This window comes from Pelophylax lessonae, assembly GCF_965119305.1.
Source record: "Pelophylax lessonae genome assembly, chromosome: 5".
Taxonomy (NCBI): Eukaryota; Metazoa; Chordata; class Amphibia; order Anura; family Ranidae; genus Pelophylax; species Pelophylax lessonae.
The window spans coordinates 64,749,845-64,765,741 of record NC_138772.1 but is presented as its reverse complement, the minus strand read 5'-3'; positions in this window follow the sequence as shown (position 1 = coordinate 64,765,741).

The window sequence follows — 15,897 nt, the reverse complement described above, 5'->3', positions numbered from 1 at the left end:
CTATCCATTACGGTGGCCAGTGCTCAAAGGAGAGTGGAAAATGGGCAGTCTTACTTTCCAATAGGAATGTAGTGGAGGCAACAAGAAGTGGCCAAGCTTTACCTGTAAGAATAGTTGAAACCTGGTCTTGTCAAGAAAATTTGGGAGGCTATTGCAGGTATGTGCACCTCTACATGCTTACAGCAGTTTGCCCTCTTCCTTCCAGTCACAGGTTCTCATCAATTTCCCCAAGGAGGTCTGAAATGGGCCTATAATTGGTTCTCAAAACGAAGACCATTTCTTCTGATTTCAGGTTCACTCAATAGCTTACATCACACTGGTGGATGTAAGAGGGGAGGTGGTCAAAACAGGTGGTTGATTCTGATTTTTACCACCCTTGACCTCCCACCTCTTCATTTATATGGCGGCTAGAGGGGTGAGTTTACATTGCCATGACATGCAATGTTTTATTTTGCATTATGGCAATTTTTAACTTGGAATGTTTAGTTTGACAGACAGCACCACCTGTAATACTCACACATTAAAGTCCATGGGACTGTGCCACAACCACAGGCCAAACACGACAATGGCAGTTCAATGTAAAGCCCCATTTGATATAGAAAAAATATGTTTTTATAGTTCTGTTCACTTGCATGTTATGATTTGGGATTAATGTTTGGTTGCTTTAAAATGCCCCTTTTATCTCAGTGAAAATGCCTGTCCTCACACTGCAGTTCTCTGTACTGACATAGCTTTTTGCGTATTGTAGGGATGGTATCCCCAAGGTTTTTTTCTTTGGTTATGAGATTTCACCACATACACTGTATTGTCAAAAGTATTGGGACACCTGCCTTTACACACATATGAACTTTAATGGCATCCCAGTCTTAGTCCGTAGGGTTCAATATTGAATTGGTCCAACCTTTGCAGTTATAACAGCTTCAACTCTTCTAGGAAAGCTGTCCACAAGGTTTAGGAGTGTGTCTATGGGAATGTTTGACCATTGTCCCAGAAACACATTTATGAGGTCAGGCACTGATGTTGGACGAGGACACCTGGCTCGCAGTCTCTGCTCTAATTCATCCAAACGGTGTTCTATTGGGTTGAGGTCAGGACTCAGACCAATCAAGTTCCTCCACCCAAAGCTCACTAATTCAGGTCTTTGTAGCCCTTGCTTTGTGCACTGGTCCAAATCATTTGGTGAAGGGGGGATTATGGTGTGGGGTTGTTTTTCAGGGGTTGGGCTTGGCCCCTTAGTTCCAGTGATGAGAACTCTTAAGGCGTCAGCATACCAAAACAAGACAATTTGGACAATTTCATGCTCCCAACTTTGTGGGACAGTTTGGGGATGGCCCCTTCCTGTTCCAACATGATTGCACATCAGAGCACAAAGCAAGGTCCATAAAGACATGGATGAGCGAGCTTGGGGTGGAGGAACTTGACTGGCCTGCACTGATGTGCAATCATCCCAATACCCAATAGAACCCCTTTGGGATGAATTAGAGCGGAGACTGCGAGCCAAGACTTCTTGTTCAACATCAGTGCCTGACCTTACAAATGCTCTTCCGGACGAATGGTCAAACATTCCCATAGACACACTCCTAAACCTTGTAGACAGCCTTCCCAGAAGAGTTGAAGCTGTTATAGATACAAAGGGTGAGCCAACTCAATATTGAACCCTATGGACTAAAACGCCATTAAAGTTCATGTACATCTAAAGGCAGGTGTCCCAGTACTTTGGACAATATAGTGTAGGCCTGGATTAAGATGCTGATTACTGAGTACACTGGGTCTAACTCTGGTGCCTATTGGCCTGCACTAATGCTGTAACAGGAAAGTGGAGGTAGGACGATGGGGGGAGGGGGGGGGGGTGTTAAGCTGAAGTTACAAGCTAATTGGTTACTATGCACAGCTGCACCAGATTCTGAGTGGTCCAGTTTTAATAAATCTCCCCCAATGACAATAGAGGATGGTAGAACAATATCAGACTGCATACCTATTTATTTGATTTTAGCTGGCCTGTGTAAATGCATTTACCAGCAATTTCTAATACAATAATAATAAAGCTCTAAAGCAGGGGTGTCAAATTCAATCTCATTGTAGGCCACATCAGCAGTATAGTTGCCCTCAAAGGGCCAGTTGTATCTGGGGTGCTTTATGTACACAGCGCAAAGTTCAGGGGTGTGCTGTGTACAGAGTGCAGAGTTAAGGAGTGCGTTATGTACAGACTGCAGAGTTCAGAGGTGTGCTGTGTACAGAGTGCAGAGTTCAGGAGTGCATTACATACAGAGCACAGGGTTCAGGGCTGTGCTGTGTACAGAGTGCAGAATTCTGAAGTGCGTTATGTACAGAGTGCAGAGTTTATGCGTGTTCTGTGTACAGAGTGCAGGGTTCAGGGATGTTCTATGTACAGAGTGCAGGGTTCAGGAGTGCGTTATGTACAGAGGGCAGAGTTCAGTGGTGTGCTGTGTACAGAATGCAGGGTTCAGGAGTGCTTTACGTACAGAGTACAGGGTTCAGGGGGTGCTGTGTACAGAGTGCAGAATTCAGGGGTGCGTTATGTACAGAGTGCAGAGTTCAGGAGTGTGCCGTGTACAGAGTGCAGAGTTCAGGGGTGCACTAAATACAGAGTGCAGGGTTCAGGAGTGTGCTTTGTACAGAGTGCAAAGTTCAGGGGTGTGCTGTGTACAGATTTCAGGGTTGAGGAGTGCATTGTGTACAGAGTTCAGCGGTGTGCTGTGTAGAGAATGCAGGGTTCAGGAGTATGCAGAGTTCAGGAGAGTGCTGTGTACAAAGTACAGGGTTCACGTGTGTGCTGTGTACAGAGTGAAGGTTTAAGGGTGCACTATGCACAATGTTCAACCCCAACCCCTCCCTGTGTAGGCGGCTCTGCCGTTCTCTCTCAGATTCTGGGGATCTGCCCACGTCATGCCCCACCATGATTGCGTGTAGGGATCTGATATTTCGTGGAGCCACTGAGAGCAAAGCTTTCCCTTGTAAACAGAGAAGTCTTCTGTGTTTACAAGTGACAGACGGGAGCAGAGGGTGAGAGCCGGAGGTGGCAGAATAGAGTTCCACCATGATCTGGCTGCCAAACTGGGTGAGAGAGCCACATGACAAGGCCTAGTGGGCCGGATTTGGCCCGCAGGCCTTGTGTTTGACATATGTGCATGAAAGGGAACCTCATGCTAATCTTCGAATTTAGTAACTCACAGATCCAAAACACATTTCCAGGTTTTGAGTTCCAGACTCAGGAGCTGCATACTTTTTTCCAGGTCAGTGACTCCTAAATTCTTAATCAAGAGGAATAATATGTCAGCCAACAAAATAGCAATTTAGAGGAGGGTCAGGAATGGCAGCAAATAGTATTTCTTTCAAGATGTCTTCTTTTTAACTTTTAGACTGAAAAAGGTTAGAGGGTTATAGGAATTTCAATTGTAAAAAAAAAATTTTTCAGGTTTCAGGCCAGACAAAAAAGACATGAGCAGAGGGAAAACTTAAACCCAGGATGTAAATTGGGGGTCCACTTTAGTGGTTAGAGACCTGTATATCCTTAAAGTGTAACTAAAACAAAACTTTTTTTTTTTTTTAGTTATATATAGAGCAGAGAAGGATTAGGACATCTGTCAGGTTTTTACTGCTATCTGCCCCAATTTTAGAGAATCACCATCTATATTTGTCCTATTTACCTGTTATCACTGAATATGAAGTGAAAAAAAATCCCAAATTTCGGGTTTTCAGCAAAACAGGAAGAGAGGAGAAATCCAATGGGGGTCACTAGTTTGGGTGACAGCCTGAGATTCCCTATTTTTGGAGGAATTTCATCTCATGGCTTTTTTTGGCTATGTGACAGGAAGTGAATGGAAATTTCCCCAGTGGGACACAGATTGCAAAAAAAATAAAAAATTTAAAAACTGTCAGGCGTTATAACCCTCGCTAACTCTATTCAGTAAAAAACAGTTCCCTTCAGTACTTAAAATTTTTTGCATATCCAAAACTTCTCTTTCCAGTTTTGGATAGAGTAGCTAGCAGCTTATAACCCCTTTTTGCTGTCTGTGTCCCACTGGAGAGATTTCCCTTCTTTGCCTGTCCTGTCTCTACAAAGTAAGGGAAATTCTTGTAGGCCTTTCACAGCTGTGCAAGGCCTCAGCACAATGCAATGACAAGCCGACAGCGGCGGCAGCTCCCCACAGCTCACTACTGGTGTTAGCATATAATTGCAGATGGAGCAATTACCTGTGGATAGGGACAGATAATTGCCCCAGGATACAAACAGCTTGCATCCAGGATCAGTCATTCTGTCCCTAACTGCAGGTAATCGTTCTATATGTGATTGCATACGAACACCAATGGACAGCTGCGGCTACTGTCAGCCTGTCATTGCTTTGTACAAGCTGAGTGGCCACAACTATCTGCAGCCAAACTTCCAAGACAGCTGCAACTGCCAGGGCTGCTGTTAGAAATCGCGGGGCCCCGTACAGACTACCTGGCAGGGCCCCCCCAAGAAAATATTAAAGATATATTTAGCTAAAATTACAACAAAATCACTATTAGCAGAAATATAACATAACTCACATAATTTCTGATTGAGATGAAAAAAATATACAGGCTGGGCAGTTGGAGCTCAGCGATCAGAGAGACAGAGGAAGAGAAACAAAGTTACAAATAAACTCCTGAGCAGAGATAACTTTAGAGCCAGTGCTGGGAGGGGGGCCCACACGGGGAGGGGGATTAGTGAGAGACAACTGTCTCTTTCTCAGCAGATAAAAGCTGATAGCAGAAAGAGGGACAGAGATCAGATTCAGGTGCTGTAGGGAGATTTCTGTATTTGTTGTCCATCACTAATCCCCCTCCCTGTGTGGGCCCTCCTGTGTGCTTGGGCCTCCTACAAGAGGGCTGGTGGTCCCCCCCCCCCCCTATCAGCGGCCCTGGCAACTGCTGTTAGCCTGCCATTGCTTTGTACAGGGTGAGTGGCCACAACTATCTGCAGCCAAAGCCCTGTAGACAGCTGCAACTGCTGTCAGCCTGCCATTGCTTTGTACAGGCTGAGTGGCCACAACTATCTGCATCCAAACTTCCAGGACAGCTGCAACTGCTGTCAGCCTGCCATTGCTTTGTACAGGCTGAGTGGCCACAACTTTCTGCAGCCAAACTTCCAGGAAAGCTGCAACTGCTGTCAGCCTGCCATTGCTTTGTACAGGCTGAGTGGTCACATCTATCTGCAGCCAAACCCCTGTAGACAGCTGCAATTGAGGTCAGCCTGTCATTGCTTTGTACAGACTGAGTGGCCACAATTATCTGCAGCCAAACTTCCAGGAAAGCTGCAACTGCTGTCAATCTGCCATTTCTTTGTACAGGCTGAGTGGCCACAACTATCTGAAGGCAAACTCCTGTAGACAGCTGCAATTGCTGTCAGCCTGTTATTGCTTTGTACAGGCTGAGTGGCCACAACTATCTGCAGCCAAACCCCTGTAGACAGCTGCAACTACTGTCTAGCGACTAGAATACACTGGAGTCTTGCTGCAGCTCTGATAAAAATCCCGTGTGAATGAGGCCTTAGGCAGGAATAAGTGTCCTCTGGTGAAAACTGTAAAATTTTGGACTTCCCCTCACTTGCCAAGGATCACAGGATAAATAAAGAGAGGGAATCCACCCCGCAGACACAGACAGCAATAAAAAGAAAAAAAAATTGCCAGGGATTCTAACCTCTCACCATTCAATTCAAAACTAAAAAATGTAAAAACAAAATAAACAATATTATGGAACAAGAAAACATTTATAGAGTGGTATACATATACTAGAAATGTATTAACATTAATGATCACCAATCAAGTTGACTTACCTACGGTGTGCGCGGTATGACCTAAAATATAAAAAACATTTCAGAAAGTTAATACAATAGGTATGTAACATGGGAGAGGGTTGTGCAGAGAATAGTGAAGGAGAGAAATGATAGACTGACTTGTGCAGACCTTTGCATCTTCTGATCCGAGGATGACAGGTGAGGAGTAGGACAGCCTAGACAATTTTTATATTGACGCTCCTCCTACGGTCCTGCGTCACAAGGGGGGCCAGATACTGTCTGTGAGTCAGGAGTATTCCTATCAGTGTGCAGTGCTGAGATCACCGCTGTGAGCAAGAAGAACGCAGACACGGGAACAAGTCACTCAGCACAAACAACACATTGCAACTCATCTGCCACACTACATCCCCACATCTAATGGAGCAGAGACAGTTTAACTGAATGATGATCTGTGTCGAATAGCGATCATATATCTGAAAAGTAAAAAAATATTACTTTTAAACAAAAGACAAGAAAAAAAATCTAAAAACAAAAATAATATGGTTCATTTTTTTTGTTCACAGGTGTAGGAAAAATTATTTAGGGAAAGACTGTAATGTCACTAATATATATGCAGAAAGGTGTTAAAGCTGAACTCTATCCAAAAACTAATTCTTGATGTGCACTGAAAAAAAATAATCCGCAATGAAGTGTGCCTTATGTGTCGAGGCTGCAGTATTCTGTACATCTCTGATTTTTGCTCACCCCCATACACTGCAGTCCATGTCAAACTGAGAGTAAAGCCTCGTACACACGATCAGATTATCGAACGATCTTGCGTCCGATTTTCTCTATCGTTCATTGACGGATGCAGTTCTCTCTGATTCATATCAGTAGGGTTATACTGCCCCCTACAGGAGTAGGACACTAGGCAGGAAAAAGTTCTGGCTACGCCTATGGGCAGTCCCGGAGGGTACACCCTCTCTCTTCCTGCATAGGATGTCAGTTTTTGTTGCATGCTCGTCTCATATGGAAAGTGAAGAGGTTACTTTCATACGAAAATTCCCGTACGACAGAATTCAACTTCAGAAGTGATGTCATGTGTTGGATTGTTTTGTATGTGTTCTTTCGTTTCTGAGCATGCCTAGTCTTGCTCTTACAATTTTTTTCGGACAAAAACTGTACTAATTAAACAAAAATCAGACGTTGTGTTGATGTACGATAAAAATTTTATAGCCTGCACATCCAGATTTTGTTGTCGGAAAATTCATAATCGGCTGTCGCAAGCACTATACTAACAATCCGAAAATCGGCAGATCGTTCGTTGGACGAAATTTTACTTCTGATTTTCGTATGGTGTGTGCGGGCCTTTAAGCTGGATACACACTATACAATTTTCTATAGATTTTTTCCTTTAGATTTACCCAAACTATATAATATGAGGTCAAACCTAAACACTTTCAATTAGTATGCAATCAGGCAGGCCCTTGCACTACATAGTTGAAGGTAAATCTAAAGGAAATCAAACAACAAAAGTTGTATAGTGTATATCCAGCTTTACAGTTCCGTCTGGAGCACCCATATCACAGCGGTCGCTCGTACTCCTGCTCCTCCATTAAGTTATCTTGTCAATGAAGAAAGGTGAAAACAGTACAGCGTTTTAGCAAACAGTTTACCTCTATTTCATTTGGTACCCAAACTACAAACCCACTACAGATCCTCAACAGTAAACGAAAAAATTGTAAAGGGCATTGACACACTAGAGGCACCCTGGCACAGGAACAGAGGGGCACTAGGGCAACTGCCAAAATCGAGAATGAACATAACATTAAAAAATGACTAAAAAATAAAGTGTATTTTTAGTCCTTGAGAAAGTCTATATAAAAATGCTGTGGCATGAAGTTCACATTATGGCAGCGTCAGCACTCGCTCTTCTAAGGATCTGGGGAGGCTCCAACCACCAAACCATGTATAAATGAAAAAAAGGAGAGAAAAGCGCCACTACCCAAATGTAGCATTTATTAAAACATTTTTATAAACTAAAAAACAATAATTATGCACTCACATGTACAAGGTATTAAAAAGCATACCAGCAAGTGGCGACCTTCAAGGTCAATAGTAAATGACCCCCTCCGGGTGGATGTGATATAAGGTTCTTACCAGGAAGTTAACTAGGGGTAACACCAGGAAGAGCCAACAGAAGCAGCAGACGGTGTGTGTATATCACATGGTTGAGAACCACGGTGGACAGCAAGGAAGTGTTAAAGGCCAACCAGACAGCCATGGTGTGATCATATGTGATGTAAATGAAAGTAGTTATGTGTTTTCCGGGGCGTGGCCCCCTTTGTCAAATCTCAACACCCTGAAATATGTAGCCACACATCACATATGACGTCATCACAGTCGTCTGGTTGGCCTTCAGCACTTCCTTGCTGTCCACAGTGGTTCTCATCCATGTGATTTTTACACAAAGTTTGCTGCTTCTGTTGGCTCTTCTTGGTATTCCCCCTGTTAACTTACTGGTAAGAACCTTACATTACATCCACCCAGAGGGAACTTGCTCACTGCTCACAGTCGTCTGGTTGGCCTGCAACACTTCCTTGCTGTCGATAGGGGTTCTCATCCATGTAATATACACACACCCTCTGCTGCTTCTTCCCCTGGTTAGCTTCCTTGTTCCAAGCACCTTGCATCACATCCCTCTGGAGGAGGTTTCTCACCATTGACCACCTGGAAGGTCGCCACCTGCTGGAGACTTAGAGCCCATTCACACTAGCACGACTTGTGAGGCGACTTGTGTAGCCCCAGGTCGCTTGAGATAACAAAAGCAATGTTAATCAATCAGTGCCGTCTTAATTGGCACTACTGAAGTTGCTCCGACTTCAGAAAAGGGTCCTGTACTACTTTGAAGCGACCTGTGATCCGACTGTTCCATATACTTCAATGGGAGTCGCCTCCTTATCTTAATTGACACGACTTGTTATCAGACTTTCCAGGAAGAAGAAAGAGATTAGCCAGGCATTCCCCACAGACAAAGTCGCCTGTCTCTTCAAAGTAGTGCACAAGTCTCTTCCAAGTCTCTTCCAAGTCTCTAAACAAGTCTCTTCAAGTCACGGGGCAACTTTCTGGTCGTGGTAGTGTGAACCGGCTCTTATTATTGATTTGCTTTGTAATACCTTGTACATGTGAGTGCATAATTATTGTTTTTCATTTTATAAACATTTTTTTATTAAATGCTAAACTTAAGTAGCGGCGCTTTTCTCTCCTTCTTTTCATTTACACCTCTCCAGATCTTGTCTTTCTAATAGTGTGGTGCCAAAAACTGTATCCAATATTAAAAACAGACTTTGCAAGCGATTTATATAGGACTCATGCTTTACTTGCATGGTGTCTTTTCAATCAGCTTTTACTCAAGCAAAAAAAAAAGGTTTTAATAATTTTGCAGCTGCTTTGGAATTGAAGGATTGATGCTGGGTTAAAGTAGACCTGAACTCTAAATGAAGATTTGCTATCTTATAGGGAACATCTACAAATGTTAGATATGAATTAAGAGCTACCCCTTAGGTGCCATAATCCTAGTAATATACAAAGAAAAGAGAAAATGAATGGTACAACAAAACGTTGTCCAAGCATCTATTGGCGGACTTTATGGGCACATACTGAGTGAACACACTTATTGATTTAAAAGAATTACTTTAATAATTAAGAAAATTTTAAAAGAAAACAAAGAGCACTATGCAAATGTTGACATATATATAGTTTCTTATACATTCAAAGTTGATATGCAAGCATTCTTGGCAATGGGTGAGGATTGTGGTTTTTATACCAATCTGATATAGTCAACGCGTTTCGCATTTGCGCTTCATCAGGACCTCAGATGATGAAATAACCTCTTAATAAAACAGAAGCATATCATACATTATTAGTTTATACATATATATATATATACAAAAATGCATACATTTACAATCGTATTAACATACATAGATGTTTATTACATATGCATGTATGTCGCCATGTGGCTATGAGGGCAATAGAAAAGCGGATAAACCCACCTCCTCAAGTTGCAGTGCACGATACCGTACGACCGGGGGCTGAGCTCAATGGCAGAGCACCTCAGACCACGACCACCTGAATTGGTAGATTATCAAGTAACATTTATATTGTTTTCTTTATTGTTTTTTAATTGTTTTTAGAATATTTTTAGAAAAATTAATTTTGACATCTATTATAGAATATTCTATAACACAATGATAATTACCTTGAACTATATTTGATGGATATGGGAACAGGTAGGACGGCTGGATAGAGAATGATATGTGGATCGCCTGAACGTCTTACACCTGAATGTAAACAGTATGTTGGTATTTATATTGTAATAAGATTCCTCAATTATATTATAGTATGTACCTCCCTTTCTCAGAGCATGTAAGTGAGCATTTTAAGCGCCGTTCTGTGATATAGATATATCACACCAAAGTAAGAAATAAAATACGAGAGGGCAGAAGAGGGAGGTAGAGGGGAAGGGAGTGAGGGGGGGAAAAAAGGGGGGGGGGGAAGGGAGGGACAAGAGGGGGGGGGGGGTTGGGGTTTAAGTGAAGAGAAAGTAAGGTAAAAGGAAAGAGAGGAATAAGGGATAGAAATGGAAGAAGGGGTGGGAAGGGGAGGAGAGTGAGATGGGGAAGGGGGGAACAGAGACAGATGGTTGGTGTGCATATATATAATCACAGGTATACGATGTAATTTGGGTATATATTTACTAGTATTTTATCTCTGTATACCTCAAAGAGGCAGAGGAAAGGGTGTCAATACAGGTCCAAAAATTAAATTTTATCGGGTAACATAATCCCCCAAGAGGCCCCACCCACTCTATTTCAGGGGGAGGGGGGGGAAAGGGTTTTTTTCTATCTATATATACTTACAAATGACTTGTATTCTTATACATCAGACAAAAAGATGTCTCTGTTATAGATAGTCTCTGATATCTTGTTATTCTAAGGAATTGGATAGACCCTCATCCAACTGGTAGTAGTAAAACAGATCGATTTGTGCTAAGGATGGAAGGTAAACATATATTCTGTTGGTATTAGCTATGCTAGTAAGTAGTACAAATCATATTCAGGTATGCAGTATATTCTGGCTCTCTTTCTCACAAAGGGTCGGTGTACTCACATGCTGCTACGTCCACATTCATATTCCAGCCGCCTCATCTTGCTCCCTGGTGGTCTGTGGTCTAAATAGGGTCAGCACACCGGCTGCTAATCAGCACAGGTGTTCGACATCGGCCGAGGCGCACCGGATGTGCGTCATCGGTCGTCGCCGGATATGACGTTCAATGGAACGTGTCTCATGTCGGAGGTAAGAGGGAGCCAATGGAGGCGCAGGGTGCTCACCAACGACCCGGAAGGGGTGGGTCATCGCCGCCCTGTCGCCTCCAAGAGGCCCTCCCCACCTCCGACATGGTGCTGAACTGTACCCAGAGGAGGTACCTTACACCGCTAAGCAGATGGATATTTCCGTGATCAAAGCTATCACGGCCAAATAGCGACACATCTTTTTATGCAATACAGTATATAAACAGTTATGTTTAAACAATTAAACCATTTTCATTTTTGTTTCTGCCATCAAGAGATATTCTTTCGTTTTTTTATCATTAATTATTTTGTAAAAGAATTCTTATGACAGTTTATTTGTTGTACCACCATTTGTATTTTTTTATATATATAATGGTTAAGATGGTGATGAGTAGGACCGCTCATCTTATGAGCGTTTTGGCGGACATCTATTACATCCTGGTTAGGTTATTATGCCTATATTGTGTGCAGTGGAGTGGGTTATGACGACCCAAACGAGAGGAGTATTCAATTTAAAGAGATATTGGAAAGATTACTGAAGTGTTAGATCTTATATCCACTATTGCAATTTTCACTACGTAACTGCAGATCATCATCTGAGGAAAACAAGAGGTAAGTATGTATATGCCTTATGATGGTATGGTGGCATCTTTTTGGGTGCAGATTTTATTAGGTCATTTGGGAAGTTAAAGTTTGGATTTAATTTTTACATTGTCACCAGATATCACAACAGCAATTAAGATTTTTTATACATATATACCAATTCAGAGGAATGGTTTGAAGCTAAGAGCCTCATTCAAGCCTGGACTTATGGTGGCCTTAAGGTTATAAATCCATCTAGCCTCTCGTTGAAGTATAATTTTATCAAATTCGCCCCCTCTTGGATTTTCTAAAATCCGTTCGAGGGCGGCGAATTTGATCACTCTGGTGTTGTTTTTGTGGTAGACGCCAAGATGTCTTCCAATAGGCGTAGATAGGAGGTTATTTTTACCGTACCCTATATGTTCCTTGATGCGGCGCCAAAACTGTCTCTTGGTTTTGCCTATATAGTAGGCGCCGCACTCACAGAACATAATGTATACTATGCCTATGGTTTGGCAATCCACGTAATGTTTAATTGCATGTAATTGGTTATTGGGTAAATAGAGGGATTGGTTTTCGTATATCCATTCGCAGAAATCACATCTGCCACATCGCCAGGTACCCGGTATGTTTTCTTCTTCTATAGCCCTTTTATCCACAAAGTGACTTTTAGTTACTTGGTCCCTAATTGATCTTGCCTTCTTGTATGTTATTTCTGGATAGTCTTTTAGATACTTGCTCAGAATGTCATCATTCCTGAGCAAATACCAGTGTTGTTGCAAGATATTTCGGACTGTTTGATGCTGTTTGTGATATGAGGTGACAATACGTACATTTTCCTCCGTATTCTTAGTTTTTTTATTGAACAGAATTTCTTCCCTCGTTTTTTGGCACGCTCTATTGAAGGCCTTACGTAATGTGGTGGTTGTATAGCCTCTTTCCAACAATCTATTACGTAGGTTATTGGCCTCCATTCGAAATTGCCCCTCACTTGAGCATATGCGTCGCAGTCGTAGGTATTGAGAGTATGGTATACTTCTCACCACTTGTTTTGGGTGGAAGCTTTGTGCATGTAGCACAGTGTTACCTGCGGTTGGTTTGCGGTATAAGGTTGTCTCGATTTTCCCAGTATTTGTAATAGATATAGTTATATCTAGAAAGGGTATGGATGTGTGATTTTTTTGATGAGTGAATTTGAGGTTATATTGGTTTGTATTGAGGGCATTGAGGAATTTCCGCAGGTCCTCCTCTGGCCCCGTCCATAACATAAACACATCGTCTATGTAGCGGAGCCAGAGGAGGACGTGCGGAAAGTGACAGGAAAGGCCGTCGTCAGAAAAAAGAGTCCGCTCCCACCCCCCCAGGTACAGGTTGGCATAGGATGGGGCACAGGAGGTCCCCATCGCTACCCCCTGCACCTGGAGGTAGTGGGAGCGGTCAAAGACAAAGGCATTTCCAGTCAGTATAGAATGGAGGCCATCCAGCACAAAGTTGGTCAGTCCCCCATGTTTAAGGGGGCGTTCCAACAGAAATTCTCTTATTGTTTGTAGGCCCTTTGTGTGGGGGATACTACTATAAAGGGCTTCAATATCTATCGCCACTAGTGTGGTATTAGGTGGGACAGATAATCCCTCCAGTCTCTTCAATAGATCTGGTGTATCTTGGATATAAGATGGAAGTGATATAACATGTTCTCTCAAGATTATGTCAATATATTGGCTGAGGGGTTCAGTATAAGACCCTATCCCTGATATTATGGGTCTGCCTGGGGGGGCTGTGAGGCTTTTATGTGTCTTAGGTGTGGCATAGAACGTTGGTATTTTTGGATTTTTAACCAAAATCGCATGATATGTGTCTTTGTTTATCACTCCTTTTTGGTAGGCTCTAAACAATAATTGTGTAAATTCTTTTTGAAGTGTATTGACTTGGTCTTGCGTTATTGGTTTGTACCATTCTCTGTTATTTAAGATATTGAGGCACATTGTCCTATATTGCTCTATGTCCATCACTACCACATTCCCCCCCTTATCAGCAGGTTTAACTACGATTTTGTTGTTATTGCTTAGGGCAGTTAAGGCTTTTTTCTGTTGTGGACTCAAGTTGTCCATATTCTTGTTGGGTGTTGTTTGTATTGACTCGATTTGTTTGGTTACTTGGGTGATGAAGGCTGCTATATTTGGATTTGTATGTAACGATGGAAATTTATCAGATTTCTTTTTCACTGTATGTACCGCGAATTCTTGTACCGTTGGTGCAGGTAAGGGTAGTGTTAGGGAAGACTTAATAGTTTGAGATGTATCTGTGATTTGTGAACCAGAGTGGAGGGGCTGCGGATTTTCCGGGACCAGGGAACTTTCGAAGGCCTCATTTTCCTCAAGGAGGTCCATGAGATCCTTCAGCGCCCTAAAGTCACGGACCCCGAAGTCTCTCCACTGTTCCTTAAGTAAGTGGTCCTGTTTTTTCTTCTTTCTGTCTTCGTCAAAGATATATTTGTATGTTAGTCTCCTCCCGAATAGATTTAGATCTTTTATGAGCTCAAAATGGTTTATCTCTTGTGTGGGGCAAAATGTGAGACCTAGAGAAAGAACTTCTCTTTCAGCTGGTGTCAAAATATGAGATGATAGATTTATCACATCTAAATGAGTGGTGGTTGAGTTAGTTTGATTACAAATGTGTCCAATGTGCCTTTGTTTGGTGTATTGTCTCCTAGTGTTTTGGCCAGATCTCGCTGGCTGTTCATTAAATCTAAAAAACCATCCTCTTGGGTTGTGAGTTGGTCTCCTTGTGCTACAGTGTGAGTGACTGTATTCCTAGTAAAAAATAGTGGTGAAAAATAATCATGGCATGCCATTTTGTCTAGCTAGTCCTGTTCTGCAACCTTGTTTCTGTACTTTCTCAGGGTGGGTTCACACTGGTCCAACATATGCTCCGACTTCGAGAGCACAAGTCACATGACATCTCAAAATCAATGGTTCCCTATGAGAGCCACCTTATGTCCGACTTTGAAAAAGGTTCCTGCACTACTTTGCTCCGAATTGGGCACAATTTCAGCCCATTTATTTGAATGTAAGTCACATCCAAGTCAGGTCATCATCTTAACTGATCTGACTTGTGGCATGTGACTTATGCTCTGAGGATCCTATAGGGGAATCCCATGCCAAAATAAAAAAAAAAAAACAGCGTCCCCCTTTAAAATCCACAGCAGACTGAAATGACGTCACAAGGGGGCGGGTTCTCCGGATGACATTGGATGGCCATGCCCCAAAGCTATAAAAGAATTTGCAGACAATTTTTAGTGGATTTGCGGCGGCAGAAGACATCACCGGAGGGAGAAGACATCAGAGAAGGGAGAAGACCAGAGGAAGAGGACATCAGAGGAGGGAGAAGACATGAACGAAGGGAGGAGACTGGAGGAAAAAGACAGCGGTGGCAGAACCAGAGAAAGAAGACATGTTGGAGCTACGACGGGATATTCCTAATTTTTAATAAAGGACTTGTCAAAAACAGTCTCTTGTTTTTCGTACACTGTATATATATATATATATATTTGTTTATAATTTTTTTCTGCATTTAGAATCAATTACAGTTCATAAGACCATTCTAAATTAATTTGATTCTATTGTTAATGTCTTGTAATATTTTGCTACCATCATTTTACATCATGACCAGTTGATATCATTAATACTTTTATTTTGGTTGCCTGTTTCAGCAGCTTTAACCATTTTATTTCATCTGAAATAGAATTTCTAACTTCTGAATCATGCATTATGACTTGCACTGATTTTAGTTCTGACTGATTTTTAGGTACTTTTTTTATGTTTCAATGGGAAACTGCATAATAAAATGATATATTTGCATATTATTTTAGTGTATTTTTAATACACTAAATGTGCAATGCTGGAGATGAATTAGTGTGTGCCGCGTTGGGGGTTTATTACTGATCCCTGGTGGGGGTTTATTATTGTGCTATGCCGAGGGTTTATTACTGTGCCATGCTGGGGGTAAGCTTTTGTGACTTTAAAGCGTTATTTGTTGTGCAATATGGGAGTTAATTATTGTGCAATAGTGGGAAAAATATTTGTGCTGTAGTGGGGGGTAGAGTAGAACTAAATACAAACTATTTTTTCATTTTGGATGGAGTCAGGTGTTGGCAGGTATAGGGCCCTTTATTTTATGCCACTCTGCTGGTGATGTAGTGGA